Source organism: Dioscorea cayenensis, chromosome 7 (genome assembly GCF_009730915.1).
Source record: "Dioscorea cayenensis subsp. rotundata cultivar TDr96_F1 chromosome 7, TDr96_F1_v2_PseudoChromosome.rev07_lg8_w22 25.fasta, whole genome shotgun sequence".
Taxonomy (NCBI): domain Eukaryota; kingdom Viridiplantae; phylum Streptophyta; class Magnoliopsida; order Dioscoreales; family Dioscoreaceae; genus Dioscorea; species Dioscorea cayenensis.
In genome coordinates this window covers 25285928-25291388 of record NC_052477.1, presented here as the reverse complement: position 1 = coordinate 25291388, position 5461 = coordinate 25285928, and positions in this window count along the sequence as shown.

Below are 5461 nucleotides of genomic sequence, written 5' to 3'. Positions count from 1 at the left end.
ATCATGAGAGATCACCCATAAATGAAAGGAATTAAGAGTATGTGCTTGAGATAGGCCACTTAAGATTCCTCTAAACTAGGGTCATTTAGCAAGAGCTCTGATTTCTATTAGGGATTTCCTAGATCTCTATGCAATCATGTGAAAGTAGGATTAGAAGAGATTCAATCCTACTGTAGTGTGGGATTAGGTATTGGGGAGTCTTGAGATAGCACCGAATATATATTTGAAATCCCTTGGTCCAACAATTCTGGGGGTTGATATGTATTTAATTGCAATTACTTTAACCTTAAAATCCCAAGTGAATTCTTATCTGGGCACCTCCTTCTTCTATTGGTTTCTCAATGGTTTAAACCTCCGTACAGTCCCTGTACTTTTTGAAAAGTTACCTTTTAGTCCCTCTACTATTTTCGGTGCCTTTATAGTCCCTTTACTTGTTAAAATGTGACTTTTAAATCCAGACAAAAACGGACGTCCAGTTTGCCGTCTAAAACGGCTGATGTGGCCTACACGTGGCTTTTTTTTATACAAATTTAATTGATGCCATCTGACGTGGCTTTTTATAATAGATTAAAAATTAAAAAATTGGAAAAGTAATATTCATATATGTTATCGGATCCTCAATCCTGGATCCGAAACTTAAAAAATAAAACCCTTCTTCTTCCCGAGCCCTATCCTCTCACTCATCTTCGACGATCCTCCGGCTATCTCAACCTCCATCTTCCCACCCAAGCCGACGATCCTCCAGCTATATCAACCTCCATCTCCCCCTCCGACACCGACGTCGTCAACAAAGCTATGCAGAACAAGCAAGCAAAAGACAAGATCCTCACCAGTGATCTACTTTGCAGTGATTTGTGTTTGGAATTTTGTTTGTTTGATTTTTTTAATGGATTGTGTCATTCAATACTGTTTGCTGTGTAATTTTGATATTGTTTAACACAGCTATTGTGTTTGGATGTCACTTGGCTTTTGCCAATTTTTTGGAGTTTGAAATGTATGCAGAATGATATATGCAGACTGCGATATAATACATCAATGAGATTTTTTTACTGCTCCTTCTTTTTATTTTTTTGGGAAATGTTTTGATGTTGTATTATAATTGTTATAATTGAATATGTAAGTTGTATTAAATCAGGGTTAGTCTACACAAGTGTATTTCATCAAAAATTTTTGGATTGGATTGTAATTGAATAAAAATAAATATTGGATTACATCAAATTAGTATTGTATACAATTGTAATAAATTAATAAAACCGGACATATGTGCGGTCAATACAATGAATGTTGGATTATATTAGATTATTCTTCATCACATCAAGTTAATAAAATTGGACACAACCAAACGGGGGCCTAAAAATAATTTCCACTAGGATTCGATCGCCTCGGCTGACGACGCCGGTGTGGGAGGGGAGATGGAGGTTGAGATAGTCGGAGGATCGTCGGCTTGGGTGGGAAGATGGAGGTTGAGATAGCTGGGAGGATCGCTGAAGATGAGTGAGAGGATAGGGCTCGGGAAGAAGAAGGGTTTTATTTTTTAATTTTCGGATCCAGGATTGAGGATCCGATAACATATATGAATATTACTTTTCCAATTTTTTAATTTTTAATCTATTATAAAAAGCCACGTCAGATGGCATCAATTAAATTTGTATAAAAAAAAGCCACGTGTAGGCCACATCAGCCGTTTTAGACGGCAAACTGGACGTCTGTTTTCGTCTGGATTTAAAAGTCACATTTTAACAAGTAAAGGGACTATAAAGGCACCGAAAATAGTAGAGGGACTAAAAGGTAACTTTTCAAAAAGTACAGGGACTGTACGGAGGTTTAAACCTTTCTCAATCCTTAGACTTGTTATTTTAGTCCTTTCATTCTTAGTTTTAGTTGATTTGACACTCATTGATATTTTGTTCTAGCTAGATAACAAGATTGGAGTTAATACTTCTACTATTTAGTCCATGTGGATTCAACCTTACTTCTTAGCACTTTATTATACGATTGACACGTACACTTGCATGTATCCCTATTAGACCATGAAGAGAGGACAGAGGGATTGACATCAACAAGGAGGACAATGACCGGTGGACTGAAAGCTTTATAGATGCGGCATTTATGGAACTCATTCGCTCTCACTGATGATCTCTTATCCAAGGTTTATCACTTCTCATTGTCAATAGATATCACTTTATTTCTTGGGTTTCTTGTCATTATTCCTAATTAAGTTTCTGTTTTTATTATTCTAGTTTTAATTTGAGTTTGCACCTAATTTTTAATTGTTTTGTGTGTTATTTTTATGCTCGTTGTGAACTTTGTTGGGATTATTATGAAGAATTGTTTCGTTGATTTAAGGCAGTCTTGGATTGCTATAAGGGTGTATTGGTTGTATTATAAGGGAAAAAACTAGTTTTGTTGATTTTTACGTATTTTACATCTTTGGAAAATGATCTATTAGCATTTTTATTTTTCTCTCTTGAGAACTTATTGTAATTCTTGAGGGTTGGTGAACATAACTAAGATATATTTGTTCATAGGTAGAATATGCCATTCAATATTGATCTTCTTCTATATTTTATCACTTGTTGATGAATTTAATTTCATAGTTCTAAGGATAATGATATACACTTGCACTGATTTTGAAGTTAGGGATTCTTTCTCTTATAGTTTTCCTTGAAATCTTCGGAAATATTTATATAACATTGCTTGGTATTGATGTGTTTTCTGCAAGTGCACGGGTCACACACAAGTAGTAAAGTAGTACCACGTGAGGGGTAGGGTTGTCGAACCTTAGGGACTGGACTAAAAATACTCACTTACCACTGATCTCTAGTTAGAACGAATTGATGATTGGATTAACACAGAAGAATAAAAAAGTAAAAGAAGTAAGAAGAGGAACTGGTGAAGAAGATAGGCAAATTGGATTGAGTGTCAATGATAAGTGCTTGTGTATTAGTATCGCTAATACATGCGCATTTGTGTACTTTTGTGCATATAGGGTTTTGGAGACAAGTATGGAAGAAAGAAGCCAAAGTAGGTCATGAATGCACGTTGTTGATGAAATCTTGGAGTGAACAAATGTGAAGACACAAGTCGTGCTCAAAGACGTATGAGTGTGTGCCAACCTCCGTTGTGCTCGAGTAAACATGCAAAGTGGAGGGGCACAAAGGCAGTAACACTCATATGTTCTAACTTGTGCAAAGCTAACAAGATTGTTGTCAAATGTGATTTTGTTTAAGAAGCAACGCGATCTACCACATGAATGTGTGCCCATTCATGTGGCCTCGATGAAAAGTGTGGATTCGGGAGTATTTTGGCGGAACACTGTAGCAGGTCACCGTAGAAAACACTGCAACAAAGTTATTGTAGCAGTCATTGTTCGCAGGCCGTAGAAAATCAATTCCTGCAGATTCACATGGGCGTGTGGAAATTAAACATGCCCGTGTGGATGCCCGATTCCAGCCTATTTAAAGCCGCGATTTCAGCCCGATAAAGAGATCCTTCTTTCCATCCTTTGGCCTATCTTTTCTCATCTTTGGATGTGCTCGCGGCTAGGGTTTGGGGAAGCTTTAGGTAGGCTTTTGGAGTGGTTCGATGGCTTTTGTCAGGACCAATTCGGCGAGGTGTGCCCTAGGCTTGACGAGGGAACCTTTGAAGAAGACACGGCTACTCCACAAGACCATCGACAAGAACACCAAGGGGGTTTTACTTATGGATTGCATGCTTTTACTTTCGATTTCACTAGTGATTATATCTTGCTCCATGGAGAGCTAAACCCTTAGTGAGTACTTGGACATGTAAACCATTGGATGATATTATTTCTTTGACCTTTCTATTTTGTTTCTTTAATTGATGTCTTTAATTGAGTTCCAATTTTGAATGCTTGTTGAATGGATTTTCCCTTAGAGTGGCACTAGGGTTAAGAGTCTACATTAGTAATCCTTTTGAGTGAGTGACACACTATGAGGGTTAGACAAAGCAAGATTGGAGAGGGTCAAGAAGGTGAGTCAAGAGGTAGAAGAACGTCCCCTTTCCCCTTCGGTGTGATTTATCCTACCTCCATGTTCCAAGAGTTCTTTGGGGTCACAAGAGTGAAGTGCTACGAGAGGAACTCCGCTTGTGCTGGGGCTTAATTGTGACTAGGGGTCTTTCGCCTGGACCAAAGGGTTAGGTCTAGATTAGGGAACAGGGTTTATCACTTGGAGTCCCTAGAGCTTTAAATAATATTGCATAGTGTGAGGTGTCGAGACTAAGTGATTTCTCTGCCTTGGCATAGTGTAGGGTTAGTCACGGTTGACCTTAGATTTGGGACCGTGTGTTTTAGGATTTTCATGACTCATTAAGCATTAGTTAGGAGACATAATAGTTTTTTTTGCACTTGAAGCAAAAGTCCTAGGGTGAGCAATGTCCGGGTTTCCCACTTTCTGTCGATTGCCTCTCTTATCCTTTTACTGCATCTCATTCTCTTGTTTTCTTTATTTTTATTGTATTGATATTGTTCACACCACTATTGATTCATCTTCACTATAGTTAAATAGCAATTCTTGTGTTTCTAATTACTATTCCCTGTGGATACGACTACCTACTCACCAGGGTACTTTTATTACTTCGATAACCCATGCACTTGCGGTATGCATTCGCAAGGGGTGTGTCAGTCAACAATAAGAGAGCAATGCCCCAGGATGTTTCCTATGCACTAAGTGAAGCTCACTTGCTCTCATGACTTACTAGGTACATTCTTGGGTTCTAGTGTGTGCTCAAGAGCAATGTTGCAACTATGGCTCTCAACTACATTAAGTTTTGCAGAGATAACTATGGGATCAAGCTCACCAAGTTTTGCCATTGCCTAGGGTAAAAACAACTGTGACAATCCACCATCGAGTTTTACCTAAGCAACTACACAGATCAAGCACATCAAGTTTTGCAAACATAGTATTTAACACAAGAACCAAAAGAACTCCGTAAATCAAGAAGAATACAAGTGTTTATCCATACAAAGTGACATAGTTCCTACCTTGGGGCATCGTGGTCGGCTAGCCCCTCATGGATGGGTACAACATGGAGGAGATGACAATAAATCTAAAGAAAGAAGACATGACTCCCTTCTTTTCAAGATTTACCTCCAATGCAGAGCTCCGTTTGCTAGCACCACTTCCCTTGTGCCTCCAACTCACTCCTTGTTACCCTAGAAGGTGTGGATAAGCTTGATCTTCGCTCTCATTAATGTCTTCCTTGTGGAGAAGAAGAACCCCGAACAAAGATGGTCACGAAACCCTAGAAACTAGAGTTAAAAAGGCTGATTTCGGGCTCGACACGGTCGGCGCAGGAGCGCGTCCAAACCGTGTTGAATTAGGGAAAAATTGAGTGAAATGGCAAGGCCCTGCCTAGAAGATTCAGTAGAAGGGACACGATCGTGTCTTGACTGTGCAATGGTTTGACACAAGTGTGTCAGGAGCACCCAGAGCATGTC